At 48.7% G+C, this 23,905-nt stretch overlaps 1 pseudogene; it reads right to left on the reverse strand.

Annotated features, from left to right (window-relative positions):
• Nucleotides 1-651: 651 nt before the first annotated feature.
• LOC124699332 lies at nucleotides 652-2,725 on the reverse strand (annotated as a pseudogene).
• Between the last annotated feature and the right edge of the window lie 21,180 nt (nucleotides 2,726-23,905).

The following is a 23,905-nucleotide window of genomic DNA, read 5'->3' on the forward strand; positions in this document are numbered from 1 at the left end:
AAGGCGTCCGGATCGCCCTGCTGAAGACGACGGCGGCGGCGAAGAAGAGGAACACAGACTTGGCGTTCCTGATGGGCGGCGGCAACATGGAACTGATGGACGAGGAGACGAGGAATTGGTACCAGGGCCACCGCAGCGACATCCTCCGAGCCACTCCGGCCAGTCCTTCGTCGTCTCCGCCGGCTCCTACCTCGTCTTCCTCACCGTCTACCTCGTCGACTGCCGCTGCTTCGACGTCCACTGCCGCTGCTTCCTCGGCGACTGCCGCAGCCGCTTCGACCATGGCGTGTGAGGAAACTGGTCCGTCGGACACCGCCGTGCCGGCCGGGACTGCCGATGAGCCTGTTTCCGTGTAATTTCCATCCGATCGCCGATCTATGGCTGATTCTTTTGCTCCTTTTGCCGATCAACTGGCCGTACTTGTAGCGCGGGACGACGCTTTGTTCAAACTATGTCCGCTGAACTCGGGTAGACGGCTGGAAATACGGTACTCCCCATGATTTTATTTCGTCCAATCCGGCGGTTGTTTCGTCCGGATTTCGTCGTGGGCAGGCCAAACGAGTGGAGATGCTCTTACGCACGATCCCTAGCTCAGGCCACACACACACACACCATGACAAACGGCTTACAAGTTACAACACGCCCCCAAGCAACCACATAACGAAGGTTTGCCTTCCCAACGTCCAGCCCTATGGGGAAGAGAGGAGGCATAGAACATCAAGACCGCGTCACTACCAAGACCGGCAGCCTCAGTACCATGACTCTAAACCAAGATGAGGCAGATCAACATACCGCCCACCCCTAACGACATGATGTTTGATTTCTAGTTCCGTCCATGTTTGTAACTCAAAACAGAGTAGAGTGCTTGGACGAGTTCGCAGACTAGCACAATGGCAGCCGCGAGGAGCCCAACGGTGAGCCAGGGGTTGGCAAAGTACTGGCGCCTTAGCCACGCCATCCACCTCCGACGGTAGCTCCGGGACCGCCTGTCCATCTTCTGGCGTGTCTCCCACAGGTAATCCATGGCCGGGTCGTTAGGATCGAAGATGATCCCCTTGCAGAGGCCGGCGAAGTGCCGGGCCACCTCGCCGTAGTTGCCGTGGGAGTGCACGATGACGCCTCTCTTCTGCAGCAGCTCCACGTCCTTACTGTCGCTCGCCAGCTGGGACATGAACATGCAGTACGCCGTCACGTTGCTCCCCACCGTCCCCCGGTTCCGCTGCTCCAGCTCCATCAGGTTGCGCAGCAAGCGGCCACGTCTCGTTGTCGATGTCCAGGAAGGGCACCTCCAGCGTGCCGCCGCTGCTATCCAGCTTCACGTCAAGGATGCAACGCACGCTCCCAGCCTCGCTCTTGTCCCCAACCTTGAACTTCACCCCCGCGTAGTTATACTCCGTGGCGCACGTCGCCGTGCGCCACCGGCCCACCGACGCAGATTTATCGGCGGCGCTGATTCCTGTGGTGTCTGGGAAGAGGCCAGATTCAGGCTTCAGGTGCATATGAAGAAGATGCAGAAGATTGCCTGGCACGGTCGGCAGCTCGGGAGGCACCATGGCCGGCGCTGCGCACTTGTGTTCCTTCATGAGAGTCAGAGCATGATCCGCAATGCTTCTACCCACATGAGCCCTACCGTCCGGCACTGCCAGCTCGCCGATCTTCTCAAGGACGAAGAACGGAATCTGGTTCTCCGCGAGGAAGAACACGTCGCGCACCACCTCCAAAGGTGCTTGGAGCTCGGCGGCGGATGTCGACAGGATGCTACTAGAATTGGCAGAAGTCCCCTCATCGTTGGTGGTGGGTTGTGCTTGGATGTCAGGGGAGGCGGCTAACACCGACGGGATGCTACTACCATTGGCGGCAATCCCCACACCGACATCGTTCGTGGGTGGATTGTGCTTGGATGTCAGGGGAGACGGCTAACGCCGATGGGATGCTACCATTGGCAGCAGTCCCCACATCGTTCGTGGTGGGTTGTGCTTGTGCTTGGATGTCAGGGGAGGCGGCTAACGCCGACGAGACGCTACTACCATATATTGGCGGCAGCTCCCGCCTCGTTCGTGGTAGGTTGTGCTTGGAAGTTGACGAAGCGGTGGACTATGTAGCAGCCATCAAGCAAGAGCATGCGCACGAATTGGTCTTTCGGAATGTCATGGAAGGTGTTGTTGTAGCAATTCCTCGCCTCGGGCTCGAGGCAGGCCAGCTCGTTGATGTAGGCCTCCACCGTCGTGCCGTGCCCGTGTTTCTTCGCCCACGAGAGTACGGCGTCGAGGCTTCTCAGCTTGTCATCCTGCGTCGGGAGTTGCCGATGGTAGTTGTACGGGCCGATGGAGACGTAATCGGGATCATAGTCGCTGTTGCAGACGTTGCGCCTGAGGTGGCGGACCTTGGCGACGATGATGCCGTCCTCTGGTTGGGACTTCAACGACTTCAGGGTCTCTAGGTTGTGTCTGAGTTCCTTGACCAATGGAATCATCTCTACAACGACTGAACTCGAACCGCTAGATTGGCCTGAAGTCGACAAACAACAATAACAAAGTGTGATCCGTTAGTTATTCCTTACACATGACAGAATTGAACTGACACAAGGATAAATCCTTTTGGCACCTTGGTGATCCATTTTTATTGGCCTTGCTCTGCCGCCTAGCAGAATGTAGCAGTTGGGCCCGTGGAGTTCAGTTACCCTCTCAAAGCTCACTTAACACTGGTTTTTCAGAGCTTGTAGCCTAACATAATGATGCATCCGAGCCTGCAGCATCTGTGTATATATATACATATTCCTCCTACTTTTCATTCCTTTAAGGATAAGAACAGAAGATTTCTGCGCAGTTTCATTGCAGAGAAAGCTTCTCAAAAGCGCTAATAATTGGTAAACTTTGCAGAAAGAATCTACTATTAGATTGTAGTCAGTCAAGCACTGAGGTGAAGGTGTGTATTTTCCATCCCAACCTTTGTGGGACAGTAATGCAAAGAGAAAGCTAAGATTCTCCCTTGATAGTAGCTCGGTCGGTTGCGTGCCTTGGTCACCTACAGGAAAGAATCCTGAAGGTCTGGCGTGATCTGCTTGTACTTGTTCGGTTCCCCTCCTGCATCACCGTTTCAGGCCTAGGCGGCACCATCGCCATGCGGAGAAAGGAGTTGCTTCACTGCTTTGCAGCGAGGCTGGTCCATCCATGGCCCATCTTGCTGCCTTCCGTGAGTACCGTCCAGCAGTTTGGAATACATGCTTTCAAGCTTCAAACTCCGATCAACCGGTCTACCTCCAGACTTGCATTCTTCACGAAGAAGTTTGCTGGATTCAAACCTACTTTCTGTGGCTTATGTGCACATGACAAAATCAAGATCAGGAAGCTAAGAGTATCTCCAGCCGCGTCCTCTAAAACGACCCCCAAACAGTGTTGGATTTATTATTTGGAGGTCGTGTTTTCTTCGTGTCGTGTTTAGGGGACGCCGCTCTCCAGCCGCGTCCTCTAGACAGAATTTGAGTTTTTAAAAATTTAAGCGAAAACCGTTGAATTCATTTGAACTTGCTATATATTACATAGGTACGGACGAAATTCGATGAAATTTAAACCTAAACCCTAATCTAGTAGTACTTGCAGCGGCCAGAGGGGTCGTAGTATTGGTGAGAGTTGTACATGTCGTCGACGATGACGTCCTACTTGCCGTGCTCGTCGGGCTCGTCAACGGGCTCGTCCTTCACCATATCGCTTGGCCCAGCTTCGCCGTCATTGGTGAGGTCGACGAGTGGCACACCAGCATCACGGATGGACATGGCGATCGCCGCGTCGGCGTTGCTCCTCCAAGCGTCCTTGTCGTTCAATGGCACCATGCACGCTGCGCGGAAGCCTGGGCAGTCCTCGGGGTCATCGCTGCTGGCGATGAGGCGCTACTGTTGCTCGTACTCCGCCAACTGCGCGGCCTTCGTGGCTTCCTCGTCGTCCTGCTCCTCCTTCATCGCCGGCTTCGGGACAAGGAGGGCGCCGCTAGCCTGCCTATGCTACTGTCGCGCTGGTTCACGGATGGTGACGCTGCTGCCTCCACGCCTCCGACTCACCGGCGGCGTCGCGTACTCCGGCTCTTTGTCCACCTCGCGTTTCGGCACGCTGTACGACGTGGTGCGGTGCAAGGAAGGCGTCGATCGCGTCGGCCCCGAGGAAGAAGAGTTTGAGGAGGATGAGTACGTCCTCCTCGGCTGCCAGCGCGCTCCGGCCAAAGGAGATGGGCGGCGAAGGCGGCATCTCCAGCCTTGGGGCGCCGTTGTGGATGCCGTCGATGATGTTCAGGAGGGTGCGCTCGGGAACGCCTCAGAAGCGGAGGCGCCCCTCCCTGTTCCAGGTGTTCCTCCGACCGACGAGGCCGTCAGTGCTGCTCATCTCGGCGTCGTGCTGCACCTGGAAGAACTCCGCCAACCAGTCGTCATTACCGGTGGGTCCCAGGTGGGATCGGCCTGCTCCTCGGCGCTGAGGGGAGCACGCTGCGTCCTGATTGCGTCCCTCCAACGTTCGGTTCCCACCACCGGTGGCGAAGGGACACCGACCCCGTTGACGGGCATCCTCCACCCACCACTACTTGGAAGGCGCATGTCCGGCGGGACAGGGTACTACGCGCGTACATCGCCCACACCTCCGCCACCGTGAGGCTGCCGTGGCCGAAGCCATTCGCCGCGAGGATGTTCTTGCGAGAGGACGACATTGTCAGCGAGGAAGGAGATGCAGAGAGAGGAAGGGGGTGCGGCGAGGTTGGAAGCGGCGAGATTCGAATGGGGAAGGAAGGAGGGGCGCTCTTTATTGTAAAGCGGCGGCAGGCGAGGCGGCAGCAGGGCGTTCGCTGCAATAAATGCCGACGTGGCTGGCCACGGCCATGCAAGACGAGACGCGTGCTGGGCACCATTAACGTCGCTTGACCAGAGGTAGGCGACGGGGTTTTAGACATCCGTGTCGCTGACATGTTGGGCTCGTCACTCCTCGCCTCGTTTTTCGTTGTATCTAGCGTGTTCGGAGCATCCCATGTGGACCGGGAACAGGCTAGGAGCGCCGGACAACATATTGGTCCTCGCCGGATAGAAAGGGCCTTTGAGGCGCGCTGCTGAGAACGGAAAAATGACCGACACGTCTCAAATACTTTTAGGGGATATTTTGGGGAACGCGGCTGGAGATGCTTTAATGCGACTGTCAAATCGGTAGGAGGGTAGCAGCAATGGTGAAGAATTTTACTCAGGAAGCCATATCAGAAAATGGTCACTTCTTTCGAAGTTCTACAAACTAGTAGAACTAACTGTGTACTCCATATCAAGTTCACGCATGTCCTCTCGCCACATAAAAAAAATTACAACTACAACATGGGCATGCTTTTTTCTCAATAAAGTGAGCTTTATTACTTTAAAAAAATCGAGAGTATGTTAAAGACGTACCATATTTTTATATATACAAAGCAGAGGTTTGAGTACAAAAAAGTTAAAAAAACTTAAACATTATACTCAGACTCTGCATAACTAAAATGCACACGGAAAAGGCTCATGTGTCACCTTCCTGGCTGCCTAGGGGCAACAAACCTTTGCCCGACGACGATCCCTGGGCATGTCGCCAAACGGCTAGCGGAGTCCTCTGGCTGCGTTCGAAGCGGCGAAGACTGGATGTCGGGGCGGTGGCCCCGGGCATGTGGCGGCGCGGTGCGCCCTGCTGGTCGTAGCGGCGTGAGGTGAAGTGGCGAATGTGACAGCTTGTGGAGGAGAAAGAGAGGTTGGGCAGCGCTGGCGGTGGGCTGATCGGGCGAGACCGGTCCTCGATGATCCCATCTGAAGCACTGTTGGCATGGCGTGTGGCGGTGGCAGTGGCCCGTCCTGGACACGATCTAGCCCGGTGGGTCACGACAACCACTACTCGTATCAACCACACGGATTATTGTCCATGTGAGGTGGTGTAGCGGCCCCTTTTGGATCCGATCTGCGCCGGATCTAGCGATGTCATCAGCGGTCTAGTTCGTCTTCTCCTCTGCAGCCCGCTGGTGGCGGTAGGGCTACTGGAGCGGCCTGAATAAAGGTGATTGTCCCTTCTCATCTTTGAGTTACAAATTGTGGATCTGCTTCATGTCGTCCTTCTCGATCTAGACGCCTACGAGTTCTAGTCTCCCTCTCGGAGATCTCCGCTGATTGGCCCATATATGGCACCATTGGATATCTAGATAAGAATGGAACTCACCGTGTGCACCATCATTAGGGCATGGCTCAAACATTTTATTTCTTGTCGGTGACATGGGACATATCATTAATATAGATTTTCATGGTATTGACAGTGGTGAAGAAAGTCATGGTGGTTGCAATGTGGAGCGGAGGTTTGGTGGCGATGAAGACTTGTGGCACAGGTTTCTGTGTGTGGGATGCTGATGACTTGAAGCAGCGGCCTTAGCAGGAGGGGCTGCAACACAAGTGACAACATTTTTTGTGGTGCTTCTCGAGTATCGACCCATGATTTTTAGGGTGAAAGCACAAGGTCTAGCCTTTACTGGTGAAAAGACACAGATGCCGCCTAGAGGGAGTGAATACGCGGTTTAATTTTTATGGTTATAGCTTGACCAAATGTGGAATAAAACTAGCGTTTAATTTTTCAAACACAAAACATATATAACTAGGGTTCACCTATGTGCACCAATAACTTATGCTAAGCAAGAAAATCAACTATGTGATAATAAGATATATAATTTCAAGCACGAAGGCTACCACAAAGTAAAGTGCATGCATAAGTAAAGAGCTCGGGTATAGGAATAACCGAGGTGAAGCGGATATGGTGATGAATCTTGCAGTTCACACTCTTGTGCGTGCTACTTTCCATTGGAGCGGTGTGGAGGTATAAGGCTCCCCGAACGCCAAGAATTCCTCACTGTATTCCCCTCGAGTCTTCCCACCAAAAGGAAAGTCATCGGTCCACTATGGAACATTGATGATGGTCACCGAAGACCCACAAAGCTTGGGGGAAATTTCTATAACTTAATTGGAGGCTCCCAAGAAATCGCCACGAAGTCTTCATGCTTGAGGAATCTTCACAACTTAATTAGAGGCCCCTAGAATACCACAAAGATCACTAAGTTGTCTAGGGTCCAAAGACAAAAGAGGAATAGGCTCCTGAAGAGATATACTTACGAACTTTCACCTCCACATATCACCACAGAGACAAGTCAAGCCCAATGCACCAAATGCAACGGGAAGAACACCACTAAGATGCGCTCAATCCTTGACATTCAAATTCCAACAAAGCTACTCAAGCTATTGGGAAAATACGAGAGAAAGAACAAACAAGGACAACAATAAATTTCTCCAAGATCTGGATCTAGTGATTTTCCCTCACAAAGAGAGGAATTTAATTAGTCAATGTATAGATATAGATCTTCTCTCTATTTTCTCTCAAATGGGTGTAAGAATCATGTAGATATTAGGAAGAAAGTTAATAATGGAAGAAGCAACCAGCCTAAGGGGGGAGGAAAGGGACCTTTTATACCTTAGCCCCGCCCAAAGGAATCTAACCGTTGGAATCAGAACGTAGAAAAAACCCACATGCCAGACATTCCAGCTTGGCTGGACCAATACCGGGCAGGTATACTGCAAGGTGTGCCGCTCAGCCGGACTTATCAGACCTGGCCAAACATGTCTGATCAAATAGAAAACACCATAACTTGAGTACCCGGACTCTAATTTTGATGATCTTGCACTCGTTTTGAAGCTAGAAACGAGCTCTACAAGATCATGTAGAGAAGCATCAAATTACAAAGAGGGGGTAAAACTAAATGAAGAAAGGTTTAACCTATCTATAAGTAAATTAATAAAACCTTCAACTTTGAAAATGCAACAATCTGAGTTAGGGAACTCCAATTCAGGTGAAATCAATTTTGTTGGAAAGATGATGATAAGAGATACCACACAAAGAGTAAAAATCTTAAAAACATGTGGGTTAGATTTTTGCACAAATTTATAGGTGAAACCTCTCAATACGAAGAACCGGGAAAAACTCGATTATCGGAAACGCAATAAGTATTTCATGCGAAATCCATTTTCGATGAACTATAGCTTGTTATGGAAATAACCACAAGCTTTAAATCACCATATGGATAAGATACAAATAGAAACCAAGAAATATGATGCAAGGATGCAAAGGTTTGAGCTCTCTCTAAACGATACGACCGAGTTGCTCACTCGAGCGCTCTCTTGATAGTACGGTAACTAACCTATAAATCGGTCTCACAACTAAACCATGAGACGTGTAAGAAAGAAATCTTATTAATAATAAACCTTAATCTTGCATATTCCACTTGATCTAGATGATGACGATCTCAATTAACCGCAACAAGATGGAATGTATTTCTTGATTGTGCTTGCTTGATGAAGTTTTGTGGATTGCTTCCCTTACCTCCACTATGGGAGAGAGTCTTCTTCAAAGTATCTTCACATATCCTTGATTATCGTATGGATGACAAGATTCAAGCTCATGATCTCCTCGGGGATGGCTTATCTTGAACTTGCACACAATTTCTTCTTTCTTTCATATGAAAATGCCTTGAAAATATATTGATGGCTCACTCCATATTATTTGTTTGCTTCTTCTTGCAGCCTTGAAGCCAACATATGGTTAAAGTATTGCCTATGAACAAATCCTATAATTGGAACTCAATGTAACCATTAGTCCATACGGATTGTGTTTAATTACCAAAATCATCATGGGGGGTGCCATGCACTTTCAACAGGTTATACCTCACAATAGCCTTGTTGTCGGAATTATTTTGGGAAGTCGGACTTACTCCAGGGTAAAAACTCAAGATACTTGATCGGGCGACGAGAACGTGTGTGCATGTTTTCCTTCTTGGAGGCATCTCTTTTGTGGTCTGAGTGTTGTCTTTGGTGGTGTTTAGAGGGTTATTGTTTCGAGTGGTTCATCACTACGACATGGTCTTTGTTTATATTTGTTTTTTTTTGTTATTGGCTATGTGTAAACTTGATGTATTTCAATATCTTGTTGGTGCAGAGGCTGGGTGTAATTGGTATCTTTGCGATGTTAATATTCACCATTTATTAAAAAACACAAAGATGCACAAAGCCGCTCCAAAACCATCGTATCAAAATTAAAAGAGAAAAAAAGGCTCAATACAAGTAATCATCTGGGAAGTTGTATAGACACCTATGGTGATGGAGGTCCAATCCTAAGATTATTCTGCTATGCATGTTGGGTGAAAAAAATCCTCCGTCGTGTTCTCCAACCATGTAGACACCTTCGTAAATAGTTCTCGGTCCTCCATATGTTGTAGAGATGGTCGTAAATGGAGATGGATATTGTTCCGGGGTGTAGTATTACCTAACCTTAGTTTTTAGTGGAATATTCATTTTCCAAATCTTTTATTATTATCAACCGGCACCTCAAGCTGGATCAAAGCTTTATACATTGAATTCATTGAGAATTTACCATTCTGATTTCTCATTTAGGTTCCATCAAAACTTGTATGCCCCTTACGTGAGTTGTACCAAAGCTAGACGTTGAAGCAAAATATTCCAAGATGCAAGCCTATGACCAACAAAATCTCTTCGGAACATCACATTCGGTGGTGAAGATTCCAACACCTTAGCTAAAGTATAACTTTTATGATGCACAACATTGTAAATGGCTAGATATTGTTCCGGGATGTAGTATTACCGAACCACTTATCCTCCTAGGACCATATCTCAGAGTCATCCCTAATAGATAAAGACTCATATGGGAAGAAATGTTTTTTGTTGCCATAAGGCTAGATTAGAAGTGTGTGTCCTAGGGTTTTCAATATACCTGAGACAATGGACATGTCCCCATGTTCATTATTTCTAGAGTGGTTTTCCATACCCCATATTTGGTAAGAAAGTTGAACAACCATTTACCCAGTAGTGCTCTATTCTTGACCTCAAGTTTATGAATACCAAGTCCTCCTTGATATTGATTACCATACGAATCAACTTGATACAAGAACTACAATGGCCTAAGAGAGTAGAACGGAATATGGTAACGATGCACATCGAGAACAAAGATAAAAGTTCATTATGTTCACTGTTAGCATCTTACCTAGCAATTGAGATTTATTGAAAAGAACTTAGTAAACTGTTACATAGTTAGGGCTTTATGAGAACATTTGTTGTTCAACTTAAAACTATGCTCCATAGTGGATGGATCGTTTATTATAAATCTCCATGGTAAAACACACATCGATAACACTGATGCTAATCATCGTATGGCTAATGATTTGAAGTTCAATTATTTGTGCACCTTCGTTTAAGTTATACTAGAAAGATATGCATGAATAAACTCCATCTTGATGAAATTTCGAGTCTTTTATGGATCATTTGACACATGCAAATATTATCTGAAATGAAGATGACTAAAGTTCATAGGCCAAAACGAACGAGCAACTAACATTTTGGAGACAATAAATAATGATGTATGTACTCCAATATGTGTATCCGCATGTGGTGGATTTTTCTACGCCATAAACTTTCACCGATGATTTGAGTGGATATACACTAGTAGGAAAAGGCTCATTAGTGGCGCACCAAAAAAGCTATTTTGTGGTACATGGGCGGTGCGCCACAGAATTCACGCCACAAAAATTAGAATTCTGTAGACGCACGAGACCATGCGCCACAGAAAAGTCTTATTTCTGTGGCGCACTAGCCAGGCGTGCGCCACAGAAAGTTTTTTATGGCGCACCGCGTGGTGGTGCGGCACATAAATTTTTTTGAATTTTTTTTAAAAAAAGCGTCCAGATCTAGATCTAGATCTAAGGTCGCCGGAATTTTGCCGGATATTTTTCTAAAATTTGCTAGAGGTCACTGGAGGTGGGTGGGTAGGTGGGATTGGGTGCGTTGAGGTGGGTGGGGTTTGGTGGGTGGGTTGAGGTGGGTGGTGGAGGAGGAAGCCGGCCGAAGGTGAGTGTCCAAGGTGGAGGAGGAGGAGGAGGAGGAGGAGGAGGAGGTGGAGGAGGAGGTCGCCGGAGGAGGAGAGGAAGTCACCGGAGGAGGTCGTCGGGTGGAGGAGAGAAGGGAGTAGGATAAGTGGAGGAGAGGAGTAGAAGTGGAGGAGAAGGGAAAGTGGATACGGAGAAGTGGAGGAGAAGGTGAGGAGAAGAAGTGGAGGAGGAGAAGAGGAGGCGCCACGGAAATTCAAATTTTAACACTAGAATTCTATGGCGCATGTGCAGTACGTGTGCCATAGATTATTTTTTCGAATTTTTAATTTCTGCAGGAAAAAATCCTGCAGAATTCGGATGTAGAATTTTATCTCGGTCATTTTTATATATTGTGCGTTTTTTCGAGTTCGTATGCAACCAGAAATCCAGTTTGATGATTCTGCAAAAAAAAATCAAAATTCATGTTTGTTAACTCTCAATGGTACTAGTTGACATAATACATGGGCATCTCGAAGGATTTTTTTAAATTTTTTTTAACTATTTATTTTGTATTTTACAAGACTAAAAAGGCGAACAGGGGGTGGAGTTGCATGGTGAGCAAAGAAATCTTCTGTGACGAATCTCCATGCGCGCAGATTTTTTGTTGCGCAACCCATGTGCGTCACAGAAAGTTTTATTTCTTTAGCGTACCCTGGCTGGTGCGCCACATAATGTCTTAATTCTGTGACGCACCACATAGAGTGCGCCATAGAAATAGTGAAACGAATGATTGGTGTTGTCAGGGTGTAGGGTCCACCTTATTTCTGTGGCACATGCGAGGCCGGTGCGCTATAAAAATACGTTATTTCAGTGACGCACCTTGTCTTATACGCCACCGAATATTTTTTGTGACGCACGCAAAACTAGTACGCCACAAAATAGCATTCCACATATAGCTAGCTTCCTACTAGTGATAGTATATTTACTTGATCAGAAAGAAGTATGAAATATTTTAAAAGGTTCATAAAATTTCAGCATAAAGTAGAAAAACATTTTAACAAGAAAATCAATATCTATGTGGATCATAGAAGAGAATATTTGAGTTATAAGTTCAGCAAACATCTGAAGAGTTGTGAAATTATTGACAACTTGCGCATCCAAACACCATAGAATTGATGGAGTGTCTGAAATGTAATCCAAACCTTGTTGGATTGATAGTAAAATAGCCATTATACTTTTGTAGATTATGTTTTAATGACTATTTCTTTAATATAGGACAAAGCGTAACATGATCCATTGAGATGACACCATATGAGTTCTGGAATGGGTAGAAACCCAAACTGTCTTAAATTTTGGCATGCGTAGCATATGTACAGTGTTTACAACCAAAATAGGATTTATGCTTCTTCAAAAGTTATCCCAAATAAACTATTGAGTATTTTTCCTATAATAGGACCGAAGAAAAAAAGTGTTTGTCGTAAAAGGTGTATTTCTCGAGAAATTGTTTCTTGCGAAAGAGGTGTGTGGGAGGACAATGCAGCTCAACAAGATTGAAGAATTGTCACCATCATTACAATAGTATAACGCCAGAAGTTGGTATGGAGTTCCCTATTTTTAACTGATATGGAAGCCACTTCATGTGATGTAGAGATTTCTATTGAGACTACAACTAAACGGTGTAGGTGATGCAAACTTTGCACTAAACCAACGTCTGGTTTGAGGATGAAGTACTGTTATTCTAACGACAATAAATCTGTAACTTATAAGATAGCAAAAGATGGGCCCTGAGTCCATCAAAATGGCCATATGTTAGAAAATCTGCGATAGTATCCATATACAAAATATCAAATTTCAAACTTGGTAGACTCTCCGGAAGGCATGAAGCCAATCGAATATAAATAGATCTATAAAATGTGGATGTTCATATCCATTAAAAGGTTCAAAGAGTTTTGTGCAATAATATTAAAATCTTCCGTAGCAATATTTGATTATGTACGGATTATTCTAGCAATTATTGCATATTTCAATAACAAGATATGTCAGTTGGATGTTAAAACCTAGTTCTTATAATGAGAAGCTAATCGAGGATGTATGTAAGATGCAATTAAGAATTTTGTCGATCTAGAGAATGCTAGAAGGGTATGCAAACTTCATCATCCCATTTAAAGACGCATCTGCCCTCTATGGGTGGGGATGACCCGCGCTTGGAGGCGTACATGAATGAAAAATTGCTCATGTTTTTTGCCCATCAAGTGTTGGAAACACTGATTCTCCTGCTTCACAAAGTCCAAAGAAGGCTGGCTCGGGAGCCATCCAACAGTACTTGATTCCCCACTCATCGTAGTATGACATTATTGCTAGGATCTAATCACGGGCAGGGTACAAAAAAAGGGGAGTTATCCCCTGCAGAAGAGTCGGTTGGGCCTCCGAGCCAAAGAACTGCTTCATGAGCAGCACGTACAGCGATGGTAGAAGCTCATGCACCAACCCTTGCTGAAGATGGGTTGCATCCATGCACCCCTAGTATTGCCATGCCTCATGCCTGGATAGGCGCCAAGTGCTTTCCTAAGAAAATCTTCCACGACATGGCAGCAAGCGATCAACCTACCCTTGGGATAACTTTGGCTCGACCGGGAGCGAGTAGAAATGGAACAAGAGCGCCACCCACGGCTTGATTCCGATGAAGCTCTCGCATAGATGCTGGAAGGTTGCCATTACTAGCACGGCATTGGGATGAAGTTGGTCCAAGCTAAGGGTGTACGCCTCCAGTACAACGTGATAGAATCGCTAGAGCAGAGGGCACATCCCTATCGTCATGAAGCAGGAGAAAATGGGCATGTCCAGCTCGCCCAAGTCGAGCGAGGTGGTGTGCTTCACCTAAGTTGTGCGCCCTTCATGATCCTTAGAAGCTACAAGCCTCGACGTGGACTCAATTGCTTTCAGATTATTGAGTTCGGGGCCAAATTTCCCGAGATAACCACTATATGGTTTGATGAGCCCTGTGCTCCTTCAGAGCAGGCGCCCTATGAAGAGATGAGAGTTTGGTTTTGGGTGAGATGAGTGGAAACTGTGAAGGGGAGCGTGCAGAGGAGAAGAGACGCAAGAAAGAAGAAGAAGAATGCGTGAACCTAGTCACACCTATTTAAAGGCCAAATTCAGATGGCCCCCCACCATGCTCACCACAACGCCGGATTGTGGGAGGCGAGGTTATTATCTCGCACCAATCAAGGCGCAACGAACCCCACTCATAAGGGTCCAACCCCGGCAAACATGCCATTGCCGGTCTCACTTTCGAGGGGCTTCCGTCAGATTCAGGAGAACCAGGTATCCCGAACCCACTGACTGTGGGCCATTACACCCCGTAACCCTCGCGAACTAAAAGATCCAATGCGCATCGGACCCGAGAAGCTACCCCTTGATGTAGCCCCGCTCACCGACGACACTACATCAAGACCAACTAGTCCCCCAAGTGGACCGATGACACGAGCCCGCGTCAAGGCTCTACATGATGAGGTGAACTCGCTCCTCACCACCCTTGATCTTGGTACCCCGTTGGATGGATTGCTACCTCATGCCGACGTGCTATGTGTCATTAGGTACAAGGAGCATCAAGACCACGGAGAGGAGGACAAGCCAAGGCCAAGGGAAGGAGAGAAGCAGCTGGACATGGAGATGATCATGAAGCCGAAGCCGACGTCGCTCGAAGCGCTCCAAGGAAGAGACGGACGCTGGCCGGTCCAGGACCCGGTCAGACCGGACCCTCAGCCGGGCGCCCCGGTCACAGGCCCGGTCAACCGGGCGCAAACCGGGCCAGCTCCCTCGTACCGGACGACGACCGGACGCAGGACCGGAAACCTCGCAGTTTCCCGGTTTCCGACCGGTCGACCGGACCCCTGACCGGACGGCCCGTCACGAGCCCGGTCGAGACCGGACCCATGACCGGACAGCCCGGTCACGAGCCCGGTCAGACCGGATCCCAAACCGGATCTGACGGGAAGGTCCCACCAAACTGCCTTAACTTATCCTTTCGCGTACCTGTTCGCCCTTGCTGGCCATGTGTGACTATATAAGTAGCTGGAACCCCTCCTTAGCTCTTTAGACTTGTTTTGAACTCAAACCTACCTTTGAGCTTAGTCTCCCTTGGGTATCATCCCTCTGTAATCAAGGCACCTTGGTTGTTGACTTAGATCTTGTTGAAGGATATTCTAGTACTTGTTACTCTCTCTCCTTCCCCAAGCTCTTCCTCTCAAATCTCAATCTCTCTCCGGGAATTCTACTGCGTGTCTCTTCCTCGGAGATTCTATTGGCGTGGTCCATCGAGCCACGGAGGTAAGCATCGGGTGTATCGGGTTGGTGTGCGTGCGTGAGTCTCGGAGTTCCTCGTGCCCGTCGTGTTCTTCGTGTTCATCGCGTTTTCCCATCTTCCCCCTTGGTTTCGAAGTCAATCCGCGAGATCGGGCCACACACGGGGTCTTAGACCTCATCATATGGTATCATCAGCTCTTGGTTACCGCGGATTTGACCCTCTACCCACCCGATTTCGTTCCTAGAAAATTTTCCAAAAAATCCCCAAAAATAGCCCCAAATTGCCTCTTGACTGATCTGTGATTTGGTTGCGTTTTGAGTGGTTTTGGTCCGTGGATTTGGTGTTGCTGTGCTTGATCTACTATTTCCCCAACTTTGAGCCTCCAATTCCATCGTTTCCCTTCGATTTGGTCGATTTGGTTTTGGTTTGGGGAAGAACAGGAGAGAGAAAGCTTCAAATCGTGAAACCCGGTTTCGAGCCCGGTCAACCGGGCCACAGACCGGACGACCCGGCGCAGAACCCGGTCCGACCGGCCGGCAAACCGGACACGCCGGTCCAGGCTCCGGTCCAACCGGGCCCCAGACCGGGCGCATCTTCGCGCCCCTTCGACCTCGACATCCGGCGATCCCCACCACCACCACCACCACCACCACCACCATCGCAGGTATAACTTGCAGCTGTCACCTTGTAACCCCTCTTCCTTTTGCGATCTATCCCATTGAGCATTGCTTGTCTAGTGTTGCGAGACATTGCACGTGGCCCCGCATTGTGAGGTGTGTGTGTCGTGTTGAGTAAGGCATCCAAGCAAACACTCGTGTGGCAAGATAGCAAAAGCGAGGCTAACGCTAACATAGTGCGTCAAAAAGCCCCAAAAACACAAAAAGAGTGCGAGTAGCACCATACATCCATACATCCATACGCCCATACATACAAAAGTGTCCGAGTGCCACCAAAGATACAAACGAGTGCAAAGTGCCACCATATACAAAAGAGAAAAAGCTTTTAAGCAAAGAGAGATACGAGAAGAGAGGCCGCGTGTGAATCTAGTTGTCTCTTCTTTTGCAACCAAAGCTTTGCCTCTCCTTGTGTTAGTGTGACACCGAGCATCCGTACATACACTTTTCCGCTCACTTTGGTTGCACTAACCCCGCTTATCTCGTGTGTGTGTTCCACAACCTTTTCCGTGTTTATAGTGATCTTCACATTGACATTTGGATTTTTGGACCTTACCCACTTTTGACAACATACTCGATCTTGGATTTGTCTTTTGGCTTTCCACAACACTCGCCTAACACCATATTTGCTAACTTTTGCGTGTGGTTTTGCGTGTGTTCCCGATACACTTGATCTTGCTTTCGGCTTGGTGGATTGCCTCAATACTATCTTACCTTGGTAAGAGTGCGAGGTAGTCTCCTTCCACTAACATACACAACATAGTTCTTGTCTTTGCATCATGGATAGGAGTGGAGATGATGCAAGAGAGGGAGAAGTCCTCCGCAACACCGAGAGGTTGGCTACTCAACACAACCTATGGACGCAACGACAAGAGTTCAAGGAGCAACTCACACTCTTCGAGACACGCATCGATGAGCAATACGATGAAGTGGCACACAACTTCTCCGTTGTGAACCAAGACTTGGCTCTCCTTCGCGAAGCTACGGACAACTTGAATGGCCAAATGGCGGCCAATGATGCGAACATGGAGCGGCGCATGGATAGCCTCGAGCGCGCCATCACCAACTTGGGTCGTCATCACCGACACCGCTCTACTTCATCATCCTCAAGCTCATCACAAGATTACTACTCTCATGGTCATCGTTCGTCCTCAAGATCCTCCTCAAGGCATGAAGACCATCATCGACCGCATCGCTCACATGCTCGTCATGAAGACTCTCGCTCCAACTCTAGGCGAGGAGAAATCCACCGCCATGCTCGTCCACATGAACGTCATCCACAAGATCGTCCTCAACCGGATGGCCATGCCCACCATGGGCGTGACGGCCACCCACATGACAACGTCTCCCACAACATGGAGCCACATGGTGATGCTCAAGGCCATGGACATCAAGACCAACCGAGGCGTGATCTCCACAATCATCCTCGCCATGACCAACGTGGAAGAGGAGACCCACCACATGAGCAAGATGAGAGGGCCATCTTTGGGCGTCGTCAACCACCTCGTCAAGATCTTCAACCACATCCTCACCGTGAACCAAGTGAAGCAAGTGTGCACCTCCAACGCCAACCCAATGCTATGGTTGGCCGTCGAAGACCTCCTATTCCTCCTCAAGCCACAAGAGAGGAAGGTGCCCCTCCTCGTCGAAGAAACTTGGAGGATGAAGAGAATATGTTTGGAAGACTCAAGTTCACCATGCCAAAGTTCAAGGGAGAATAAGATGCCGAGGCCTACCTCTCATGGGCACTCAAGGTTGACAAGATATTCCGCATCCACAACTACTCCGGTGCCAAGAAGGTGGCTATGGCGTCTCTTGAGTTCGAGGACTACGCAAACACTTGGTGGGAGCAAGTCCTCACTCTTCGCGAAGATAAGGGTGAACCTCCAATTGACACTTGGGAAGACATGAAGAAAGAGATGCATGCTCGCTTTGTCCCCACGCACTACATGACCGACCTCTTCAACAAGCTCCAAAAGTTAAAGCAAGGCACCAAGACCGTCGAGGAGTTCTACAAGGAGATGGAGCTCACTATGATGCGAGCCAACATCCAAGAGTCCGATGACCAAACCATTGCTCGTTTCTTCAATGGCCTCAACTATCCCATCAAGCGAATTGTGGAGTTCCAACCTTACTCCAACATGGTTGAGTTGGTCCATCAAGCGTCGAAGGCCGAACGCCAAGTGATTGAGGACATCAAGTACTCCAAGGCCAAGACCTATTTCTCCTCCAAGCCCGCTACATCGACTCCTCCTACTACATCAACTCCTCATGCTACAAGTGCCACGGCCGACGTGTCCTCTACAACATCCAAGAAACCGACTATCCAAAGTCGCATGAAGCAAACGGTCTCCTCCACCGCCTCCTCTAAGGCATCCACGGGACCCTCTAGTGTCACTTGCTTCAAGTGTGGCACCCAAGGTCACAAGTCGTTTGAGTGCAAGAACACCGAGGTCATGATCACTATGGAGAATGGTGATATCGAGACGCTTGATGAGGATGAATATGAAGCCCTTGTACAAGCCGCCGTGGAAAGTGAAGAAGCTTATGAGCAAGAATGTGGAGAAGATCCTCTCCTATGTGAGCATGACCCAAGTCCCTCACTTGTGGTCACAAGGGTGCTAACAACTCAACCTCAAGCTAGGAAAGAACAACGGTGCAACATCTTCCAAACCCGTGCCGGAATTGGTGGCAAGTCGATCAAGGTCATCATAGACGGTGGAAGTTGCCATAACCTTGCAAGCACCGAGTTGTGTGAGAAGCTCAACCTCACCCTCCGCAAGCATCCTCACCCTTACCATATCCAATGGTTGAGTGACAAGGGCAACGTCAAGATACAACATACCGTCACCGTCACTTTCAAGATTGGACCTTATGAGGATACTATTGAGTGTGACGTGGTACCCATGACGGTGTGCCACATGTTGCTTGGCCGCCCTTGGCAATATGACAAGAAGGCTATACATGATGGACTCTCCAACACATACACCTTCAAGGTCAACGACAAGAAGTTCGAGTTGCGCCCCATGACTCCTAGCCAAATCATCGCCGACAATGCGAAGGCTCTAGCGAGGGCACAACACCACTTCCACCATAGTGAGTTGAGAGGTGAGGAAGCGACCCACCAAAGGGAGAGTGAGCGCCACAAGCCATACATGAGTGAGCGAAAGAGCGTCCTCCTAGCCACCAAAAGCGAGTGGAGAGAAGTGCAAGCAAACCCATCCACCATATTGCACTACGTCCTCATATGCAAGGGACCATCATCGAAGGCTAACGACTTAACCAACATTCCTTCGTCTTTGTTGTCTCTTTTGAAGGAGTTTCAAGACGTCTTCTCCGACGAGCTCCCTCATGGACTACCACCGCTTCGAGGCATCGAGCACCGCATCGACCTCATACCCGGCGCTCCGCTTCCAAACCGTGCCGCCTACCGCACCAACCCCGAAGAAACAAAGGAGATACAACGCCAAATACAAGATCTCCTCGCTAAAGGGTACGTTCGCGAAAGCCTTAGCCCTTGTGCGGTTCCCGTGATTCTTGTGCCTAAACCGGATGAGACGCAACGGATGTGTATGGATTGTCGCCCCATCAATGCCATTACCGTCCGTTACCGCCATCCCATTCCGCGTTTAGATGACATGCTTGATGAACTTTGTGGTGCCACGATTTTCTCTAAAATCGATTTGCGTAGTGGCTACCACCAAATCCGCATGGCGATTGGTGATGAATGGAAAACGGCATTCAAGACCAAACTCGGTCTATATGAATGGCTCGTTATGCCTTTCGGTCTTTCCAATGCTCCATCTACTTTCATGCGCCTCATGAATCACATCTTGCGTCCTCTCATTGGCAAGAGTGTGGTTGTCTATTTCGATGACATTCTCATTTATAGCAACAATCTCGAGGACCATGTGCAACATGTGAGAGAAGTCTTATGCATCTTGCGTCATGAGAAGCTTTTTGCAAACCTCACCAAGTGTACATTCGCTCAAAAAAAATTGGTTTTTCTTGGATTTGTGGTTTCCGCTAATGGGATTGAAGTTGATTCTTCTAAGGTAGAGGCCATCCATAATTGGCCTACTCCTACAAATGTTGGCCAAGTCCGAAGTTTTCATGGACTTGCCGGTTTCTACCGCCGCTTTGTGAAAGATTTTAGCACCATTGCTTGCCCTTTGAATGAGCTTACCAAGAAGAATGTTCCGTTTGTTTGGGGCAAGGCCCAACAAAATGCTTTTGATGAGTTGAAAAAACGCCTTACCGAAGCTCCCCTTCTTGTTCTTCCAAATTTTGCTAAAACTTTTGAGATTGAGTGTGATGCAAGTGGGCTTGGTATTGGTGGTGTTCTTATGCAAGAGGGCAAACCCGTGGCATACTATAGTGAGAAGTTAGATGGCGCACGCCTCAACTATCCTATATATGACAAGGAGCTCTATGCTTTGGTTCGTGTTCTTGAAGTTTGGCAACACTATCTTTGGCCAAAAGAGTTTATCATTCATTCCGACCATGAGTCTTTGAAGTACTTGAAAAGCCAACACAATTTGAACAAACGTCATGCAAAATGGGTTGAGTTCATTGAGTCCTTCCCATATGTAATCAAATACAAGAAGGGCAAGGACAATGTAGTGGCGGATGCTCTTTCCCGCAAAACCACCCTTTTGCTTACTCGCTTGGATTTTCATGTCTTGGGACTCGAAGAGATCAAAGAACTCTATACGTCCGATTCTTTCTTTGCTCCGATATTTGAGAAGTGTTCCGTTGACCGAGGATTTGATGACTTCTATTTGCACAAAGGCTACTTGTTTAAAGCCAACAAAATTTGCATTCCCGAGTCTTCTCTTCGAAAGTTACTCTTGCAAGAGTCACATGGTGGTGGCCTTATGGGACATTTTGGTCGAGACAAGACACTTGCGATGTTATCCACTCACTATTATTGGCCGAAGATGAAGCGGTACGTGGAGCGACTTTGCAACCGTTGCACGACATGCCTTCAAGCTAAGTCTACCTCCAATCCTTATGGCCTTTACACGCCTTTGCCTATACCTCATGCACCATGGACGGATATTAGCATGGATTTTGTTCTAGGATTGCCTCGCACTAAGCATGGTCATGATTCTATATTTGTGGTAGTGGATAGATTCTCTAAGATGGCTCATTTCATACCTTGCCATAAGAGCGACGATGCTTCACACATTGCTTCATTGTTTTTCAGGGAAATTGTTCGCCTACATGGAGTACCGCAAAGCATTGTGTCGGATCGAGACGTCAAGTTCATGAGTTATCTTTGGAAGTCGCTCATGGCCAAGTTTGGAGTGAAGCTCTTATTCTCATCATCCTCGCACCCGCAAACGGACGGCCAAACGGAAGTGGTCAATCGAAGCCTCTCCACCCTTCTACGCATCCTCGTGAAGAAAAACTTGAAGTCATGGGAGGAATGCCTTCCTCACGCGGAGTTCGCCTACAACCGCGCCAAGCACTCGACTACATCAAGGAGTCCCTTCATGGTCGTCTACGGGTTTGAGCCGCTCACGGCACTTGACATACTACCGCTCCCCCTTCATGAGCGAATCAACATGGATTTCGACAAGCGCACCGCCGCCATCAAGAAACTTCATGAAGAAACAAGAGCTACCATTCAAGAACATGTGCTTCGTCAAGCTACACGCCTCAACGCCAAGAAGAAGGAACGCATATTTCAAGAAGGCGACCTCGTTTGGATCCACCTCCGGAAGGAAAGATTCCCTCATGAACGCAACTCGAAGCTCAAGCCAAGAGGAGATGGTCCCTTCAAGGTCCTCAAACGCATCAACAACAACGCTTACGTCATCGACATCCCCACCTCCAAGTACTTGGTGAGCAACACGTTCAATGTCTCCGACTTGTCACCCTATCATGGAGATGAGGAAGGCCACGAGTCGAGGACGACTCTTTCCCAAGGGGGGGGAGATGATGTAGCCCCGCTCACCGACGACACTACATCAAGACCAACTAGTCCCCCAAGTGGACCGATGACACGAGCCCGCGTCAAGGCTCTACATGATGAGGTGAACTCGCTCCTCACCACCCTTGATCTTGGTACCCCGTTGGATGGATTGCTACCTCATGCCGACGTGCTATGTGTCATTAGGTACAAGGAGCATCAAGACCACGGAGAGGAGGACAAGCCAAGGCCAAGGGAAGGAGAGAAGCAGCTGGACATGGAGATGATCATGAAGCCGAAGCCGACGTCGCTCGAAGCGCTCCAAGGAAGAGACGGACGCTGGCCGGTCCAGGACCCGGTCAGACCGGACCCTCAGCCGGGCGCCCCGGTCACAGGCCCGGTCAACCGGGCGCAAACCGGGCCAGCTCCCTCGTACCGGACGACGACCGGACGCAGGACCGGAAACCTCGCAGTTTCCCGGTTTCCGACCGGTCGACCGGACGGCCCGGTCACAGGCCCGGTCAGGCCGGACCCATGACCGGACAGCCCGGTCACAGGCCCGGTCAGACCGGATCCCAAACCGGATCTGACGGGAAGGTCCCACCAAACTGCCTTAACTTATCCTTTCGCGTACCTATTCGCCCTTGCTGGCCATGTGTGACTATATAAGTAGCTGGAACCCCTCCTTAGCTCTTTAGACTTGTTTTGAACTCAAACCTACCTTTGAGCTTAGTCTCCCTTGGGTATCATCCCTCTGTAATCAAGGCACCTTGGTTGTTGACTTAGATCTTGTTGAAGGAGATTCTAGTACTTGTTACTCTCTCTTCTTCCCCAAGCTCTTCCTCTCAAATCCCAATCTCTCTCCGGGAATTCTACCGCGTGTCTCTTCCTCGGAGATTCTATTAGCGTGGTCCATCGAGCCACGGAGGTAAGCATCGGGTGTATCGGGTTGGTGTGCGTGCGTGAGTCTCGGAGTTCCTCGTGCCCGTCGTGTTTTTCGTGTTCATCGCGTTTTCCCATCTTCCCCCTTGGTTTCGAAGTCAATCCGCGAGATCGGGCCACACACGGGGTCTTAGACCTCATCACCCCTATTAACCCCAACTCCGGGAAGGAATCGTCATATGTGCCGCATCGCTTCGTCTACTAGAAAGGGTACATCAGCCATGACTCGGCCTAGACTCAGCCTTGAACGCTTTATACATGAACCGTCAGGGATTAGGAGGGGATAGTGCAGTGCAGTGTCGAGCCCGCGCCAGCAGGCGTGTTTATCACCACCACCGCCTCCGGCGTAAGCATATCCCGAACAATGTTTAAAGTGCGCCCCAGTCCAGAGGGTGACATGATTGTAATCAAGCCTTTTCGGGAAGGCCTATACATAGGCCGATGTAGAGCCCCAAAGTAAAGGAAGGACAGTTCCTCGGAAGAAAAAATCATGCCGGACCAAGGTCAAAAGATGGGACTGGATGAGGACAGGACCTTGTCCGCTAGTGGTTGCTGCATGTTCGTCGTCACCCGGATGCCACACTTCTTGTTGTGTATCATGTAGCTTTATCTCGTCACCACTTCCAGTGGTGAGCGAGAGTGCAGTATCCTCTCGGCCACTATGGTATCCCCTTCGTAGTATAAAAGGAGGACCATAGCCGAAAGAGATTCATTTTGAGCACCTTGACAAACAAATCCCGGCAAGGAGCTCACGATGTAATATCCTCCATTCCTCCAATAAGCAATACAGTGTATATCTACCATTAAGCAATACAACAAACATGCGAGAAGTAGGGTTCTCAGCCTCCAGGCAGCATAAACCTAGGTACTCTGATATAGAGTAATACTGTATCTTCTTGCAGGTTGACGATGATATAGAGTTTTTTTGCCGCCTCTGATGTTTCCCACACTCCGCGCACTCAAACATGCTCTAAAAATAGGTTCGAACGAAAAAAAGAAAAGATAGAAACGTTCTTGAAGGTTATGAATTCAATTTTAGGTATGCCAAAGGATGAGAGGGCGAATTCTGAAGTTGTCGGGTTGGCAACAGAGCGCTCGTGCCACGGGTCACAAAAGGCTGTGTCTTTCTCTTTCGCCCTCGGCGTCATTGATCGGTTTCCCTCTTCCCGCAACCCG

The sequence above is a fragment of the Lolium rigidum genome, chromosome 3 (genome assembly GCF_022539505.1).
Source record: "Lolium rigidum isolate FL_2022 chromosome 3, APGP_CSIRO_Lrig_0.1, whole genome shotgun sequence".
NCBI lineage: Eukaryota > Viridiplantae > Streptophyta > Magnoliopsida > Poales > Poaceae > Lolium > Lolium rigidum.